Genomic DNA, 21,029 nt, shown 5'->3' on the forward strand with positions numbered 1-21,029 from the left:
AATGTCTCCATGAAGGACAAGCCTATGTGCAGATGTGGAAGAAAACTACATCTTCAGAATGGCTGGCAAATGAAACTCCTCTTCCTCATTCACATGTGGCTCTGTACGAAAAGCACTAGAGAGCAAAACACATTACATACTTCAATGCTCTGCAGTTCATCATCCACAGTGTAGGAATTCTGAAGAGGAAGGGTACATCTGTGGCTACTTGACCTAGAGAAAATCATCCCTGTAAGATGTCAACTTGTGACCCGATCTTCACATACACTGTCCTATACAACGCCGGTATATCAGTTCTAGAAGATTCTATCATTGTATTCCCTAGTTAGTTAGGAGATGCTGTGAGTGTGAATGACAATCTGGGAAGTTCTGAGAAAGTTATGTTCCTCAGATGATGAGAACCTGACTTTTCAAATGGGATCAGAACTGCCAGTAGCAACCTTGTCCTTCATGATTTTACTGGTGACCAAATGCCCTCCACTGTACCCATGAACTCCCACTGGGAAAGAGAAAGTGAGATATACAAGAAAGGGCACTGCAAATCCCAGTGCCTTTAGAAAGTTTTCTTTTCTCTGCCCCAGCTACCTGAACCTCAGCCCAAGAAAAAAATTCTTTGTAAGACTTCATCAGCTTGCTAAACTATAGTGAGTGTATCATGTGTATGTAATATGGAGAAAAACATTGCCTCAAAATCTCTCATCTTAAGCCAGACAGTGATGTCTCATGCCTGTAATATTAGCTGGTCAGGAGGCTGAGATGTGAGGTTCACAGTTTGAAGCACCCCAAGCTGAAAGGTCTATGAGACTCATTTCCAATTAACCATCAAAAACTTGGAGGTGGAGCTGTGGCTCAAGTGGTAGAGTGTCATCCTTGAGTGAAAAAGCTAAGGCATGGTGCCTAGACCCAGATTTCAAGAACTAGGACAGACAGACAGACAGACAGACAGACAGACACACACACACACACACACACACACACACACACACACACACACACACTAAAATCTTAAAACAAACATGTTCCAGTTTCCTGATTCAGGGATCTGAAACCCCTTAGCAAGCTATCTCTTGCTACTGTCATTCATAAGGCTACACACAACATGCTAGATGGGTGTAGTCATAGACTATACCCCTTCATATGAGTCTATACTAGCCTGATTGATGAGGTAGTATCTGGCTTCCTCTGAGAGTAGATGATAGAAGGGAATGAGCGAGCAAGCACCAAAGACAGAAACTATGGTCTTTTTATAGCCATATCTTAGAAATTACATCCATCATTTCTTCTGTTTTCTATCTGCTGTAGGTATCCTTAAGTCTAACTCACATGCAAAGGATGGAAATTAGATGAAAATGGATAACTATATGTGTGAATGGCAGGATGGAGAGATCACTGGAGAGCTTTTTAGAAGCTACCTACCACAAGAGACAAAGTCAATTTGTATCTAACACTCCACAAATACATCTCATTCTGATTTTGCAATGCCTTAGTTTTTTTCCATAATCATTTTTCTATATTTCATTACAAATAGTGTCTCAAACCTTTCCTGTTCGGCAGATTTTTCACTTCTTCATTTTGCAGACAGCAATTTCTATTCCTAGTTGACCACAGTGCTGTAAATAGCAGCCCCTTTTGTTTCTTCATTTACTTCAAAATTTTCCTTTGAAAATTATTTTCTCCCTATCATCTCAAAAAATCAGATCATAAAAATGACAAAAAATGTATTTTTGAGTACTTTCTACTTATCATACTCTCTTTAGATAGATAATGAAGATAGATAGATAGATAGATAGATAGATAGATAGATAGACAGACAGATAACTTAACATATGCTGCCAAAAGGAGTGAACTGAGTATTTTGTTATCTCAATCCAAACAGTATTTTATACTTTGTCTATTTGAGACTTAGGGGATGTAAGTAATTGGCTCAAGGTGGCACAGATGGTGGAGAATTGAGGCAAGATTAGTACCTAGGCCATTTTTTCCCATCCAATTCTGTCACTTCATATTCAAAATAGATTCACATCTTTAGTGTTGATACTGTCTCTTCCTGGAAGTCATCACCTTTCAACATTTCTATTCTATTTATTAATTAAAATGTTGTTCTATCAAGTATCACCTTCTAGAGTAAACACAAAAACACTAAAAAGGTGGTCATATGCTTTCAACTTTTATCTTGTCCTTTTTTCATCTTGTCTCTTTTTTGTTCCCTTCTCACGAAATGTTTTAAAACAGACACTTTACTCACTGGCTGCACATTTTTGCCTGTGCTTCTGGGGCCATTTGTCTGGCCCCATGTGTATTCATCTTATATTCTTAAAGTATACAAGAAGCTAAACTCCTTTTTCTTTACTCTAAAGCACATTTGGCCTCATAACGTAACCCTTTCAAAAATGCACTACCTTTGTGAACTGCAATATGACCAATTCCAGCCGCTTTTTCTATTCTTCTCATCAGTATTTCTTGGCCTTATTTATGTATCTTTCCACTTTCTTCCAAAACTAGATCTTTGTATTGGTTTCCTAGGGTTGCCATAACAAAATATCAAAAGTTAGAAGGCTAAAAACAACAAAACATGTATTTCTACAGTTGTGGGGAAGAAATCTGACACTAAAGTGTCGAAAGGGCTATACACTTTCTAAAATTCTGAGTAGACTCCATTCTTTCCTCTAACTTCTTGTGGTGAACATTGATCCTCTGTATGTGTTAGCTCAAAGCTACATTACTCCAATATCTGCTTCCTTTGTCACATAGTGTTATGCTTTTACACCTCTTTGCTTTGTGTGAATGTTTTTTTCTTATAAGGACACATGTCCTTTTAGATTAAATACCTGTCTCTCTCAGGTAGGATCTCTTAACTAACTACAACCTCAGTAGCCTTTTTTTCCTGAACAAAGTTACATTCGGAGGTACTATAGGTTACAGTTTCGATATCTTTGAGATGTATGATAACTCATCACACAAGAGTTTGTGATTCTGAGTTATAGCTTCTATTCTTCACTAATTTACAATGTAGGTACCTCCATATAGATAAAGTGTAATTGTTCATCCCCTCCAAATTATGTTCTTTTGCAGCAATTTCTCTTGGATAAAAATAAGTAATTCCAAAGGGCTAAAATGTAGCCACACTTGGATGACTCATGAGCATAATAAGAAAAATATTCCCAAAGGCTAACAGGCACTGAGAGATGAGTTACATCAATCAAGAATCCAAGGGGCTGGGGATATAGCCTAGTGGCAAGAGTGCCTGCCTCGAATACACGAGGCCCTAGGTTCGATTCCCCAGCACCACATATACAGAAAACGGCCAGAAGCGGCGCTGTGGCTCAAGAGGCAGAGTGCTAGCCTTGAGCGGGAAGAAGCCAGGGACAGTGCTCAGGCCCTGAGTCCAAGGCCCAGGACTGGCCAAAAAAAAAAAAGAATCCAAGCCATTATCTTTGCTCACCTGAACCCCTAAAGAAGCTTCTGATCTAACTTCCCTGCTTCTATTCTGCTTCTGCTTCCTTTTCTCCTGGTGTATAATAATTAACTATTAAATACAGACACCATACCATGTCATTCCACAAAACCATATGGCTTCTCATTACACTTGGAAAAGGGGAGATCAAACTTTCTTCAAGAATGCAAATGTTATGCAACAGTTCTTTTATGAATATCAAATAACAAAAAAGAGTCCTTTAATTTCTAGGCCATCCGTGTCATAATTCTTTGTGCCTGTGAGTCTGTGAGCCAAGCCTCAATCTCTACCCACAATTCATCTTCAAAGACAAACCTTTCTTCTCACTGAATCTGATCCCTTTTTTCTCCAAGCTCTCTACTGTGAAATCAAAATCATTTCAATTATTAATAAGATACTCAGAATTATTATATTTCTTTTCCATGCTTTATTTGGCATATCCATTTGATAGGCAGGATCTGGATGAGATTTTCTTTCTTTCCTAAATTCCATAGACATTCTAAATTCCTAATTCAGTTCAACTTCCAACCAATTATTGCAGTCGCTTCTAAATTGGCCCCCTTACCTTATTTCTTCACCCAATAAACATAGTAATTCTAAAAATATTTCTTCATGAACTTGAGTGAACTCCAAATACTTTCTCCAGAACCTTGGTCTTCCAACAAGGTTGATGGTATAAAAGGTTGTGGTACATAGAGGCTCACCAAAGCCCTTTACAACAGCTGGTAGGACACCCTCTCCCGTAGGCCTTGCTTTCTCTGGGAGTACGCGATGAGTGTCAGAGAGCTAAAGTCTACAGGAAAGAGCCCCTAACCAATACAGGACATAATTTAGTGAATAAATGGCTTGGAAGCCTAATTCTCTGAGTACTTCCAGAAGATTAGCCATACTAAGACTATACTTGAGGCAAAGAGGAAGTATCTGTACCCTTACAGGTTTTGTTTTGCCAGTCCTTGAGCTCAGGGCCTGAGCACTGTTCCTGGCTTCCTTTTACTCAATGCTAGCACACTACCAGTTGAGCCACAGTGCCACTTCCAGCTTTTCCTGTTTATGTGTTAGTGAGGAATCAAACCCAAGGCTTCGTGCATGCAAGGCAAGCACTCTACCACTAAGCCACATTCCCAGCCCTACATACTTATTACATATTTCAAATAGTGGATTTAAGTAAAATACTGACTTTGCTTCCATGGATATCAGCAATGTAAAATCATAATACAATCTGGTTTTACATATAAATAAAAATATTTAAAGTGATGTGACTCAGAAATGGTGGGACAAAGGGTGAACTAATGCAACAGCAAACCTCACTAGGCACTATGATGGAAATGAACTTTATACCTTGGAGGGGGGAGAGTGGGAGAAAATGAGGGAGTTGAGTAATACAGCTAGAAAAGAAATATACTCATTACCTCACTTATGTAACTGTAACCCCTCTGTACATTACCTTTACAATTATTTTTCTGAAGTTTCACAAAAGTGATGTGACTTTTAATATTCATACTCTTCACTCTTTTAGTATTTTTAATTACTATTACAGAAAAATCATCAACCACTTAAAATATATTTTTTACATAAATTTCCTTTGCCTCAAGCTTTAGTTTGGCCCATGAAAGTATTATCAGATCCCTATATTTATTTAAAATTTTAACAATTGTTCACTATGAATTTCTGTGTCAATTTGGATGCCTTAAAATAATTTAATAAGTAGTGTTTATCTTGATTGCTCAGTGTTTGACACCCCTTAAATTCTGAATTCTAAGAATGTGTTTCCCCACATCAATCTTGAACTGTCCCTAAGGAAATTAACTCTCTCTTTCCCCCTTATTGACGTTTCTTTCTTCCCTCCTCACTCTGCCCCTCCCACTCTACTTACCAGGATTATTGCCCTAGAAAACTAATTAAACTATTAGTTTTAAGATCTTCTGTTGGGAGAATAGAAATTAAGACATGCTCTTTGATGTCAGAAAAATTGACTGTCCCAGAAATACCACCCACTACTTCCCTACTCACCTCAACTGATTCAATTCAGGATGGTTTCTATTCCAAACATGATTAATTATAACAACCTCCATGAGATCCCTTTATCTAAAAGCACTACAAACTGGCAAAGTGTAACATGTGTGAACTATATTTGCTTTTTTTCCCCTCTAGTTCTTGGTATAGAGTTTCTAAAATTCTTGGAATTTCTTGAATGATAACAGTGTTTATTATTCATAAAGAACTCCTTTTCACCACACCTGAATTTATACTGGTGTGATGGTTAAAAATGAACCCCCTAGAGAGTCTCTAGATGGAGCTGATCACTGGAAAGACTAAATGATTAGTATATATATCACCATCTACTAACCCTAAAAAAGGAAAGAGAGGCTGGGGATTAAAATCATAAAAGGTCAAACAATAAAATTCATGATTTCCAGGTTAATGATTGTGTCCCTGTGGTGAAAGGGTGGTTTACCCCTTCTTCCATGGAGACAGAACTTTCTGCTCTGACTAAACTTTGCCCTATGTATTATTTCTTCTCGCTGATTGTGTCCTTTATAACACAATTTATAGTAAGCCAACAAACATGAAGTGTTGACCTGAATTTTATAAGCCATTTAACCATACTATCGAATCTGAAGAGGAGTTCTGGGGAATCCACAATTTGTAACCAACCTGGATAGAACTACAGAGACCCACTACTTATATTCAGCATTTAAAGTTTGTGGCAGTCTTATGGAACCGAGGCCCTACCTGATGGAGTTTGCACTAACTCTGTATCATGTTCAATAAAATTGTTGGGTACTTAGCTGGTGTTTATAGAAATTTGGAGAATTGCTTGCGGTGGAAATTATTTGGTGCCAGAAATGACATGAGTAGAAAACAGACCTTAAGAATGCACAGTTCTTATCACTTCTTGTTTATTTGTAAAACACCCTTTCCCTTGAATTTTTTTATCCTATGTCCAGCTTTTGAAAAATTGCCTGTGTCATTATTCCTATGAAGGCAATGTTTTTGTATTGCTCAACTATATTTATCCCTTTTCCCTCTGTTTCGATATCTTACTTTCTTGGTGACAATTCATATAATAGCCCATGTCCAATATGTCTTTAAACCTGAGCATTTTAATACTTCTTTTCTCTTTGTGAACACCAAGAGTCTCCAAAATTAGCCCAGTGTTCTTGTTCAACATCCTAAGCAGATATAGTACTTTGCTTTGTGGTAGGTAATTGTATGATACATGTCTGGTGAAGTCAATAAATGAAGACCTTAATAAATTCTGATTCAAATGCATTTGATGCTTCAGTTGGATGAACAGAGCAGGTGGAAATATGCACAAATACATTCAAAGCAGAGCTATCCAGGAACACAATGTCCTAGATTAGTTGGCTTGATTTGCTGCCTGGGCGGTAGGTTCAGGAACAAGCCTGCCCAGCAATCTGGAGGTAAATTGGGTAGATGCGGCTTCCCAGAAACTTTTGGCCTCACACAACACAAGGACTGTACCTTTGCTGTTACCAAACTCTCTGATTATGTTGCTTGACTCCCTGGCATTATATGACAAATTTTCTTAACAGGTGTCCTCAATCAGATCTAGAATTAGGGAATGGTGGAAAAAAATAGCAGGCATCTGTTCTAATCTTGATGATAGGGTTGATTTAAGCCCTGGCAAGCTCTTTTCACAGCCACCTGGCAGTACATCTCCACACACCCACATGCAACACTCAGCTAGCATTTAAAGGAATTCCATAAATCACTGGGTTCTCTAAACTGTTACATAGACAGCTGAATTTTTCTTGGCCATGATTAAACTGCTCATGCCATCTTTTCCCCACTTTGTTAACAATTCAGAGAGGTAAAGGTCCTATCAAAACAACATTGTATATTTATTTTTGTATATTTACACTTACTTTTTCTTTTTGTGGTACTGGAGTTTGAATTCAGTGCATCAAACTTTGGTAGGCTAGTGTTACACTTCCAGCCCTGTATTTATGGCTGTCCTTAAGCATTTTTCTGTCATTTAAGGAATATCAAGTGCTTTGCCACAGTGTTATTTATAATAGTAGAGAAATTAAAGAAATACAAATCATGGGCAAATAGTTAATAAGAGTATTGTATTTTCATAGGATTATTTATAGATAGACACTAATAATAATAGAGTATTAGTATAACTACTAGTAATAATTTTGTTTATGAAAATATGAGTAAAATTTTCTTCTTCCATTGATAATCCATTTTAATACATTCTGAATATGTATTCATTAATACTTATATAAAATAATGACATATTTTGATGTATTGTTTAAAAAGGGGATTACATGGTATCTCACTGTGGAATGAGTATTAAAGAAAGACATTTGCGAAAGAGAAGTTCAAGGTCTATTCATTGTTTGAACAAAAAGACAGATTTTGTAATTTGTGTGTGTGTGTGTGTGTGTGTATGTAGGGGAATGTGTATGGATGACTGTGTTACACACAATTTTAATATACATAATGCCTAATAGCTGACTCCAGAAGGACTTGATTTTCTATTTTATGTGTTGCAAATATTCCTTTTACAGTCAGTATCAAGTCATTCATAGTTCTCTAAGTCCCAAAGTCCTAATGGAGATGAAATGTTTGGCTTTGGTATGGGGAATATATAAGCTATGAAAAACACTCAAGTGACAAATTACACATGTAAAGAAGATCACTGACCATAATTTATGGCTTATAACTTAGCATGTGAAGCCCAAACTATCATTGGAAAATTGATTAAGAAATTACAGGGCTAATAGAGATCTTGGTAGATATCTAAAGTAGTAGTTCACTTGATAGTAAAGACTGATGAATAGAGAGTTAATGTGACTGGTACAAAAGTAGGTCTCTACTCAATAGATTTCAACCCTAAATTAACAGATTGAACTATGAATTTTGACCTATACAAAAAGTCTTGTGAACAAATGCTGGAGGGGGTGCGGGGAAAGAGGAACCCTTCCATTGTTGGTGGGAGTGCAAATTAGTACAACCACTTTGGAGAACAGTATGGAGATTTCTCAAAAAGCTCAATATAGACCTACCCTATGACCCAGCCATACCACTCCTAGGCATCTATCCTAAACAGCAAAACCCAAGATATCAAAAAGACATTTGTACTTCCATGTTTATCGTGGCACAATTCACAATAGCCAAAATATGGAAACAACCCAGATGCCCCTCCACAGATGAATGGATCCAAAAAATATGGTACCTATACACAATGCGATTAGGAATGATGAAACATTGTTATTTGCAGGGAAATGGTCAGAACTCGAACAAATAATGTTGAGCTAGACAAGCCTAGAACATAGGAAACAAAGGGGCATGATCTCCCTGATATATGACTGTTAAGAAAGGGAGACGAAGAGACAGTAGAGACCAGGTCTGTGAAACCCAAAACTGCTTGTCAAATGGTATTTCCCACAGGATTGGGGCAGCGACCCAACATTATGTAACTAAAACCAACAACTACTCAACATATAAAGGTCAAAAATTGACCTCTCAGTAGAATACAATAGCTCAAAAGCTATGTATGTACGTTCATATAAGACTACCGTCGACATATTGTCTAATATAGCCATTACATTTAAAGCTCTAGGTGAATTTTTTTGGGCTTGGCCACGTGTCTACTGTATATGTTCTTGATACATTGTATATTGTATATATGTCTACCTGACCTAGAGAAGGGAAAGAAAAACAGGGCATAAGATATCACAAGAAATGTACACACTGCCCTACTATGTAACTGTACCCTTTTTGCACAACACCTTGTCAAAAAAATCGTGTTCAATTAATAAATAAATAAAATTAAAAATTAATAATAAAAAAGAAAAAAAAGTCTTGTGAACTTGAATTTTAGGAGGATTATTAAAATCTTATAAACCATGTTGATAAGCACTTTGAAAACTTTTACTTGGCTCAAGAAGCAAAAGATTCTCTTTTAAAATATCTTCACAAAGTTTGTATTCTGAAGAGAAAATTCTTGACAACTAAAAGGAAGATGTTGATGTTTACTACCAAAAAAAACCTCTCCCCCATATTTGTATTGCTAGTGCAAAACAAAAGTGAGGTATGCCTCATTCACCTCTTTCTCTTTCATCACAGTGAATTTCCAGAATATATACTATAAGGAAGCCATATATTTTGTCTTGCTACTGATAGTCTTTGGAGAATAAAATTTGGAAATTATTTCTTCTGAAGGAAATTCGGGCAGCTTATTTTTTCTGTTCCTGCCAGTAGCTGCATCTTATCACTAAGTGACTATATTTCTGAGTGAAAATCTCCATGCCTGAATTTTTCCTAGAATCATCCAATTATAAATAAAACAGTAGAGAGTCAAATTCACATTCATGTTTATAGTCTTGCCAAGATACTTGTTAATTTTATGAGTGTGTCTTGGGGCCTACAAAGCAATCCATATACTTCATACATACTACAAGGGTTTTTTGATATATTCACATTAACTCATATGAGGATTTTATCTGAGAATTTCCCATTAGTGTCCTGTGAAGATATATCTTTTTTTTTTTACTAGCTATCATATATATGTAGTATCAAGGTGAAAATCAGTCATTTATTCCATAATACACATACTACAAAGAAAAAATAACTAGTGTGACAAGTTAGAGGAATGGACCAAGGGTATTTAGAGTGCTTCACAGTTGGATACCAAATTAGAATTCTTTCCCCATCTTGTTCCAAACAGGAAGAAACAAAGATGGGTGGACCTTGAAATAGCCTGTATTTTCCTAGAGTCATAAAAGCAAGTGGAACCACATTTCAAAAGGATGGCAAGTACAAGCCAACAGTGAGGGAAAGCTTCAACTGATAACTTTTCTGTGAAGGGGTGATTCACAGCTGGTGAGAATCATTTGGAAGCAAATCATAGGAAAGTTAGTTTTATTTTCTATCACCCTAAGAGGAATGAGTTGGAGAATACATCTTGCTTTTTCCAGTCTCTTAAATCATATCAGTGAAAAGAAACAACAACCATTTCACAGCAGGAAACAGTGGAGGGAGGAGACAGCATCCATGGAAGCTTTATTATCAGAGTCAACGTCTCACTTTAGTGTTTCAGCTGAAAGTCTGAAAATGGAACACAATAGGTTGGCAGTTGACTGAAAACACTTGGGATTCTACAGATCTCTTGTCCTACTAGATCTTTTGTTTTTCTTAAAGCCATAGGGAGCATAAAAAGTCACTGTCATTTTACAAAAGAAAATGTAAGGTTCTAAAAAGTTAAACCATTTCTTCAAGGTCGTATAATATACACAAAACCAGGCTGAAAATCCTCTATATTTGATTTACTGGCTCTAACTTGGCAAGATAGTTATATTTCCTGTCTGAAGTTTGAGATGCTTTCTCTAAATGAAGGAATTTCCCTCCTCCCACTCCTCCTCCTCCTCCTCCTTATTCTCCCCCTCCTTCTTCTCCTTCCTCTTCTTCTTACTCTTCCTCCTCCTCCTTTCTCTTTCTTCTCTCCTTTCCATTGTTGTTTAACACAATCCTAAGATTTATATAATATTTCATTCCATTGATTTTGCTTTTCTGTTTTGGGTTACATCTTGAGGAAATAACAAAATCAGTTGGACTTGTTGTAGAAAAAAATCTATCTTCCAGAATTCAAACTATCATCTTTTCATGTTAGTAATTAGAGATCTGTGGCAAGTGTGGAAAAGGTTAAGACAAATCTCCTTGCATCAGCTGGCAAAAAGAAATACATTGAGAAATACAAGACAGAAGTCCTTTAGAGTCATTGGGGCTTAAGTAAAATCTCAGTAGTACTTGTGTACTTTTGGTAGTGTTCTGACTTCTATTTGCTACCTTTAGAGAATGAGAATTTTCCCTTACAGCTAAAGACAGCTGTGAAATTGAATGGTCTATTGGAGCATTTACAATGGCACATTTGGCCTTTCAGAGGTAACTAAATGGATTTCACTTCTACAGATTCAGAGTGTGCTCCTTTGTCCAAATGTCTACTTCTTCCAGCTGACTCATTCCTAGCACTTGTGAACTGAGCCCTTCATTACCTACACTCCCTACAGTACAGTAAGGTGGCCTGGGTTTCGCTTCACACAAAGCTGGCAATGCTCATCTCCTTCCAGATGCTAGACTTTTATCCATATCTTCTCCTACCATTGAGCATCCTGGCAGGTAGTCTTGCAACTCAGAAATGAAGGCAGACTCTGAAACATGGTTTTCAGCCTTACTGCATATTGGCATTCTCTTGGGGAGAAAGTACCTGTTGTGCTACTTTGCTTCCCACTCTTATTTTTCCAGGAAAGGCTCAATGAGACAGTCATTTGGGTTTTTAACTACTTGCTTGGGTTTGCTCCAAAACCAGTGGTTCAAAACAGCTCTTCTGAGACTTCGGCAGGCATCAATTTCATCTAGTTGTCCTGGTAAAACACAAACACCTGGGTCAGTGCTATTCAGTGGTGCCTCCCCTGCTAAAGCTTCAATGGTAACAGGAGCCTGTTAGAAATATTGATTATCTTGTCCCATCCAAGATTGAATCATTGCCCTTGGAGTTCCTGATTCCTCTGGATTACCATCTATAAATGACGTGAATGCTTACCATTGGTCTAATGAAGTCGGTAAGAATGTTACAATATTAATAACAATGAAAATATTGGCAGGTATAGATATCCTAATCATCTATTGATTGATCAATCTATCATTTGTTGCCACAAAACTTTGATTGCTACCAAAGGTCTGGTTAAATCAATTTGTGAAATGATCCCTCCTCTCACCTTGTCTGTTTAGATGAACCTTTCTGATTCTCTCACAGACAGTGCTCATCAAATGTGGAGGTCATCTTTGAAGGTGAGACTCTTTATTACTATGTTAACTCTATGTGAAAATTAATAGTATTAGGTCTGCCAAGCACTCAGATTCTCGTTTTTGATCAAGGCTACAGGAGGGGAGATTAATTGGAAAGCAAAGTCCATGACATTTTCATTGCAAGAAGTGCCCAGGATCAAAATATATGTGAGAAGTCTACTTCAGGGAGAATTGATGTTCTCATTCAAGCTTCTAGGCCACTTTATGGGCTCTAGGCAGGCTTTGCACACAAAGCAGAAAGATTAGAAAGAGCTTCTTCCTAGACATCAAGTCCAATGTTTGCTTCAGCTGTTCTTTGGCCAACATACATCCCTTCACCTTCTTTGAACTCTACTCTCCAACAAGCCCCCTGAGGGAAGTGAGCACCAGAAATGTTCTTTCTAAATACAGCTATCATCTCACTTTGAGCAAAAGTTTTCTAGAGCTGATACAGAACAAGAAATTCACTAACAGTATTTTGCAGTATTACTATCATTATCAGTAAACAGTATTACAAAGCTCCTCTAAACTAGCTCCTTTGAATCTTTGGAACTCCAAATGGTCCCAATGATCTGGTCATTAATACACAAATCATAGTTTCTCAATCTCTATCTCTGAACTCAGTCACAAAAGCTTTATCATTTTTGAACACAACTCAATTTCCTTCTCTTTTCCTAATTAAAATGCTATCTCACTTCACAGTACATGGTAAAAAATAAATCAGTAATGTTTCAGACACTTACTTGATCGACATTAGGAAAATATGCTTGAAAATTAGACCCAAATATTTTCACTTTGAGAATTTGAGTGACAGCATGAGGAATTTGCCTTTTCCTAATAGAAGAAAGATAATTTAAAGGTGAAGCTGACCTAAGTTTAAACTCTGCACAGAGAATAACCAGTCTCCCATGCTGGATATAGCTTCTGCATAATATTTTATTATTTCTGATCCATCTTGGCTTATAAAAGTACAAGAGGAACAGAATCAGCAGAATTGGGATATATATATATATATATATATATATATATATATGCAGATTAACTAATTTCAAAGAGCTTAGAAAATTGGTAGTCTGTAGCTTCTGTTGTTATCTTTGTTTTGGGTTTTAATATAATTGCCTTCTCTCTTTAAATTTTATTTTAAAAAAAACAGGATTTATTTTGTACCTAGATCTACCTCCTCCTCAGGACAGTATCTTGTTACCATGAAGTTGAATGCTAATGCAAAGATTGCTATGGTAAGCAGTCTTTCTGTAGAGTGGGAGAATAAACAGTTGCTTGAATTCTTAAATCAATAGCAGAGGAGACTGATCAGGATATAGCTAGATATTTTAGCATATAAATATAGGTTTGGAGCTAAAAGATAATGCCTTCTCTCTAATATTCTAATATAATTATAGTTGTTTCAGGAAATTTTGTGCTCACCTTTTTGAAGCTGATTGTTGACATTTTTCATATTTTTTTATATAATCCTCTAACATTTTTTTAAAAACCTCAGACACATGAAAGCAATAGAGGAAAAAAATAATGCTGAGTTTCATAGTCCAGAAAAGGAGCTTTTAGATTTAGAGCCTAATTAAGGTGTGCTTATTAAGCCAGAAATATTTAATGAACATTAAATAGAACAGTAAAGTGAGTATGTAGTTTTCTTTTAAAGAATGTTATCTAAAAAGGAGCTTTTCTTTCATTTCTTATGAAACAGTCATATAATGTCCCTCTCACCTCACCCCCTTTTTTCTTTTAACCTAGAAGCAAGAGGGCTTATCTTCATGGGCTGCATGAATAGGTTCATTGACTCAGACAAGTTTATTTGAAATAAGGATACTGGGTCTGACCCTCTTGGCCACATGGATGGTAGGGAATTGGTTTTAAGTGGTGCCATCTTGTCTTCATGGTGGAAGAAGGGGAAGTCCCAATCCCAGGTGATAAGTGTGCCTGAATTCCTAAAGGGACTTGGACAATAGGTTACTGGACCTGCCAGTCTTGGGTCATCAACTTGCAAGACTCTAGAGCTCTCTGTGGCCCTGCCCCCTGAGCAGGACCCTACTTGGACTTGGACCACTCAGACACCATTTGACACCCTGTCTGCTGATTCTCCTCAAGTCATCATGGCATCCCACTTTGGCTCTCCATTGCAGTCGATCTGGTTTGTTGAGATCGTTTTTCTGTTCTTTCTTTGCCTTACTATCCCCATGGTTCAGTTTTCTAACAATGTTAAGTATATTCAAAGCCTACAAGTTTTCTGGGAACATGTGTATGCCTGCAGTGACAGACTTTCTAGTAAAGACTCCAAATTCAACCTCTCAAGATGTGGCTTCTCTGTTTCTCACAATCAAATTCCCACATAACAATTGTTAATTGGATGCATCCTTTGGGGGATAACAATGTGAAAGTGGGAGAAGTAGAACCCCCACCCTCAGAGCACCCAGACTGAGATTCTCTAATTGCACCCATAGCTCCTGGATTCTGGTTGCTGTTCCCTCAACCTCATCACTGTTGATCTACAAAATAAATAAAGAGCCTGTCACTATTGCTACCCCAGTTGGTTCTTCTTGTCCCTGCCAAAAGCTATGTGAACTTATTCTTTTAGCTCTCCATATTTCCCCCATTAGATTATCCATCACATTTCATTTTCTGGGGCCCCTTTTTTTCCATGGAGATGAAAATGTACCTATATTAAAGAGGATAATGTAATAGTTACCTAAATATATAACTTATGCATATATTTTATTATTTAGGAGTAAATTGGCTATTTTGGTATGAAACATGCCATCTCTCTGGTGATACAGTTTGTAAGGTTAAATAACTCACTCTCTTTTATTCTTATCAATCACTTTGCATCATATATTGTACTTTATTTATGTTTCCTAAAATTCCCTCTGTCTTCTCCACTCAATTAAAATTTTTATCAGAGGGAGTTTTTCAACTCACTTTGGAAGTCACCTAAGGCCAAAGAAATACAAGAAGAAGGAACACTGGAATCTCAATCTCCTGTTAACTGAAGTCCTGTGAAGTTTTATTCTGTGCATTTTGCCTTTTACTCCAGTGGGTCACTTTCATCCAGTAGGTATGATTTTGGATGGTGACCCCCAACCGAGCATTTGTTCAGGCTAGTATAGGTGCTCTTGGATAAATATCCTAGTTGTTACTGATGAGTAGAAGCCGAGCAAAAAGTAAATCTATTATAACCTCACAGTGGGCAAGCACTTGGAATTATAAGGAATGGAAAGGTGTAGCTTTTATATTAAAGTACCTTCCCTGTCCCTCTCCTCTCAATTTGGTCTGTCAATCCCTGCTTCTTCTTCCTTCTCCCTTTCCCTCTCCTCTTCCTCTTTTTCTCCATCTTTCTTTCTCTCTCCCTCTTTTTCTATCCCAAATCCCAAATACAGATATTCTCTGACGAGTGGGAGACATGCAAGCAAGAAAAAAAGAACAATACTCTCCCATGTCCTAAATCAGAGCAAATCTCATCCCATCACCTTTGAACAAGGCCTGATCTGGGACCATAATTATGGAATCATTTCCCAAGCATATCATACATTCCTAGGAGAATATTGAGTGATGAAGAGTTAGGATATTTTCCTTGTATATGACTGTTTTGGTGACAAGGACTCTCATCTCTAAGCTATTTATGAGTAATATATCAACTAGGATCCAAGCATTATAAAAAAAGTAGGTAAGGCTTTCATATCTGCCTAATTTCAGACAGAAATAGACTTGCTAATTTTTGTAAGTTACAAGTGAGGTTTAGACATATGTACCTATGATTAAGTCTACATTGCTCTCTGGGAAAACTTTAAAATAAACTCTTTAATTCAAATGCAGGTGGCTCATGCCTGTAATCCTAGCTACTCAGGAGGATGAGATTTGAGGATAACAGTTTGAAACTAGCCCAGGAAGCAAAGTCTGTGAGACCATTATGAGATTCTTTTCTCCAGTTACTCACCAAAGTGGTGCTGTGTCTCAGTGGTAAAGTGTTAGTGTTGAAGGTACAAAAAGAGCTTGGAGACAGTGCCCAAGCACTGATTTCAAGCCCCAGGAACACACACACACACACACACACACACACACACACACACAATTACCACCACCAACAACAACAAACCCCTCTTTAAATAGAAGCTGAACGTAACAATTGAAGCTGAATATACCTAGGACCTGATGGCCAGTTATCCCACTCATAGATCTATGGCCCCCCAAACGTGTATAAAGTCATATAGAAGATATGTAGCAGATACTTTTTAGTAGACCATTCCCCAAAGACAAATGCTTGAAGCTTCTAAGACTACACAAACAAGTAAGAAGAAATTACAATTATTTGTAAGCATATCAGTGCATCTCACAACTACAGTGTTCAATGAAGGTAGCAAGACATGAGATTATGTGCTGTATGAATCTGTTTACCAAAAACACAGAAAAACTAATATGCTAAAAATGGAAGAGTAGTAGATACTCTTTGGAGCATAGTGATGGAAAGGGAGCCTGAAAGGTGTATTCCAGATTACTAGTAATAATCTGTTTCATAATCAGAATAAGGTTAGAGTCTAATTTTTAAAAACATTCCTTATAGAAAGTGTGGCAAGAAATTTAACATATTTAATACAGAATCATTAATCTGTTGGCCAGAAACTGTTCATCTTCCATTAAAAGAGTAACAGAACTGGATTAATGTGAGGTCCATCTGGGCAGTTGTCTGAGGTGCCATTTTCTAAGGAAAATTAAGACCCACCCGAGGATAGAAAATATGAAAACTATTACTGCCAGAACTCCTCCAGAGATGACACTGTGTATGCTTAAAAACAGTCCTGTTAAGCCCAGTTAAACTTGTTAGTATATCCCAGAAAACAACTATAAAGACCCTTTGTACAAATTGTTCCAGAATGCTAGGTGTTTAAATTAAATGACCACAATTCATTAATAATACCTGTGATGTTTGGTTAAACATTCAATAACTGTTGTTTCCTCTATTTTTAGCTCTATGCCATGAAATGTATCCCAGTATTGTGACCTGTTTGGCTGATGGAGTGTTGCCAGAGATACTGAATTGTAACCTGCATTTGGAAAGACAACATAAATTATTTGTCTGGTGCTATAAACAATAAAATGAGAAAGAGCATTAGTATATAGATATAACAAGGCCATTATTTTCCAGGTTTCATAGGTTGTGAATCTAGATTCTTCATTTTTAACAAGTTCCCAGGTGGTGCCAATGATATTCGTTGATGTACTACAGATCAAACACAAGGTATTGTAACATCTTCATCTCTGAGAGGCAAACCATAATACTGACTTACAAGATGGTTCAAGAACCAGAGCAAGTACTGTGTCTAAGTCAATTAACACTATCTGCAAGAAATGGTCATTTCTAATTATATCCTATTCCATCTCAGACTATAAGGGAGTAAAAATATACTTGTGGCTAAATTTCATATAAAAAGCATAGGATAAAGTCATTGCATACCTCACATTTATAATTCCAATACTTGGGTGGCTAACATAGAAGCTTTGTGAGTTTGATGCTAGCGTGGTCTGCATGGCTAGACCCTGCCTAAAAACAATAAAAACAAAGCATAAACTATAGAATAAGAAGATCTGCATGCATTGTACTTGGTCAATTGTGGGGCGCTGGCTGCGGCTTTAGGAGGCGGTCCTAATAGGCTCGCCTCTTCTCCAGCCCTGGAACCCTGTGACTGTTATCCATGCATACCCTCTCCGGGTCTGGAACCGTGAAGGCTGGCTCTAACCAGCCCCGCCTCCCACCTTGGACCACATGCGCGCTAAGATGGCGACAGGTGAGGAACCCAGGGGTGGTCCTATGGGACGTGATGACTGCCCATAAAGGAAGTCCCGTGACGTCACTGTGAAGGATAGCCTTATCAGCCTATCACCATGTCTAGCTAGCCACTCCAAATCCCTCCCCTTCCTGCCGCCATTACTGCTATATAAACCCCACCCTGAAAATACAGCCTTTGGATTTCGCGCTAAGATTCCCCAAAGCGCCTGTGTCCTGAGTCCTGATTTGAATGTAAGGGGGCTGGGTTGGCGTTTTTCACGACTTACACACGTCCCCAGTTTTTCTCACCCCGCTGGGGCACGCTCCCACCCTTCCCTCGCGGGTCAGGAGAAGCGTGTGCAGGCTGAGAGCCCTACAGTCAATGACTACCTGTTCAGATTTGGATGTCACTTAATTTCTGTAGCTCCCTATGCTCTCGCTTGCAAAAGGGGATAATGTGTGCTGCCTGGATACACAAAGATTGAATAAACTATGTTCCTAGTACATTGTAGATTCTTGAAATTTGTTGGCTGTCTAACTGTAGTTCAGAATTAAGTGTACCTAAGTTTTCCATGACACTGAAAATAAGGAAGAGTATGAAAAACCACTGAATAGCACCAATGTATATTAGAATGTAGGTATCCACTGAGCAACTACTAATAAACCATGGAGTGACATGGCAGAATGTTGATGAATGTCTAACACTTTCAGGCCCAATAAAGAATGGAGTTTCCTTAAAAACATAAACCATATTATGTTCTCTCCCTGCTCAAAACTCTTTAGGATTATTGTATCACATTTACAATAAAATTCCAAGTCGTCAACACACTCTATGTGATCTGCACACTGAGTAATCTCCATGCATAATATTTTCTGGTCAATCTTCACTTTACTCATTCGATTTCAGCCCCCTTATTTTTCTCACAAAAACAAGTAAATTTCTGTGTGTTCTGTGTCTTCTTATGAAACATTCTTTACTCAGACAGCCTCTTTTGGGAGGGATCAGTGGCATGGTGGCTAGGGTAAATGAAATTGGATATGAGTGTGTGTGTGTGTGTGTTGTGCACGTGTGATAGTAGAACAATAAAATGACTTGAAATTGTTCTAGGAAGGGGAAGATAAAGAGAGAAATAGAAAAATAGAGGATGTGAAATTGACACAGTTCATTGTATACCTGAATGGAAATGTCACAATGAGTACTCCCCCTAGTATAGCTAATATATGCAAAAAAAAACATAACTACTCTCTTGGCTGATACTTATACATCTCTGGCAGTCTTCTATTAATTCTTAGATAGGCTCCGCTAAAAATGTGAATGCCAGCTGAGAGAAGGTAGAATTTTACTGTGAGGGGTAAGGCCAGTACAAGTCATTATATTCACAACTTATCTGCTAGGGTGTTCCCTAGCAGGTAAGAGTGTGTGGCTTTATTTTTGCCTCTTCGTAAGCTCTGCCAAGCAGAATCTGTCACAGACTTGAGGAGCTATGTGAAATGTTTGGCAAAAGGGCAAAGTTGGAAGCAATTTCTTCCCATATCCTGAAAAGAAGCATAAGCTGCCTTTCATGCAATGGTCTTTACCACATAAGGTTAGTATTGCAAGGCACTCACAGAGCAAGTATGTTGTCTCCTTAGTTGCTGATCCAGGATGCTGAGGGAGGAGTGTAGAGAATACTTCTTGCAGCTGCTCTTGAACTGTTAGAATGGGATCCACGGAGATTCTTCACTAGGAGGAATCAAATGTAAATTTAGGCAAGTTCTTTCAAGATTATTTGCAGAAAAATCCTCATGAATTTATTCCATGTTTTATGTAGATGATGTGTGAGGTTAGAACTTTAGGGTGTGTGTGTGTGTGTGTGTGTGTGTGTGTGTGTGTGTGTGTGTGTGTGTGTAGGTGTGATCATTTTAGAAGAGTTTCAGTAGAAAAATAGAGATGGTATGAGCACCAGACCACAGAGTCATTCATCATCACCTTGCAGATCTCCTGTTACTGTCAATCAAAGACCTGAGCTGATATACATCTACAGGCTGGATTAAACCTAGAGCATTACCTAGGCGAGCTGCAGTGAGTTTTCATGGAAGCAAGTGTGAGGGATGGGTTTTGTATTAGAATATGGTTTAGCATTTAGATGGCTTTGCATTTTAATCTCATCCCCACTACTTATCAGATGTACAATGCAGAAAAAAAATACCCTTCAACCCATTCCAAGACTCACTGATTTCATTTGCTATATCAAAATGGAGTTTAGAGTTCCAAAATCTTTATCTGTGCAGGTTCTTGAATCAGAATTACAAGTAGCAGAGGCTGAAATGGAGATTTTCATACAGCAAATTTGTTGGGTGGTGATTTCAGGAGAAAACTTGAAGGAAAGTTAGAGAAGTAAATAGAACAGGATGTTTAGTGTCAAAGGAAAAGTGTCCCTTTTCCTCTCAGCCCTTGGGTACTATAACAGCCTGCATGCTTCCTCAATGATTTGGCAGAAATGGAAAGAATCAAAAGGTCTAATGTGCATTTTGAGTCAGAACATCAATTAAGTATACACTCTTCAAGGAAAACCAACTTAAAATTCAAAGTCTTTAGTACTGAGATCTTGTAGACTAATTTTGGCTTTCATTCAGTTCAATTCAGAGTCTGATGTCTCAATCCTGATTCAATTGTGACATTCATAGCTAGGAAGATGCAGAAATCTGAATATTCCATAGATCTCTGAGTAAGGGCATTTATAATCTTCTTTTGAACCCAAACACCACCCACTCTCTACTTCCCCAGCCGTAGCACCTAGATTATGGTGTTTAAAGGTCTGTTAGAGGGAAGTAGAATTTACCATCACCTATGGGTTGCATCAGATAGTAACTTTTTATGTCTGGATTGAAGCTTTCATTTAGCATACTGGTTTCAAAATTTATGCATTCAAAGCTGTGTGTATACATCTGCATTTACTTTTATGACCAAGTAGAATTTCTTCATGTTTACAGCACAATTTG

This window comes from Perognathus longimembris, chromosome 6 (genome assembly GCF_023159225.1).
Source record: "Perognathus longimembris pacificus isolate PPM17 chromosome 6, ASM2315922v1, whole genome shotgun sequence".
Lineage (NCBI taxonomy): Eukaryota > Metazoa > Chordata > Mammalia > Rodentia > Heteromyidae > Perognathus > Perognathus longimembris.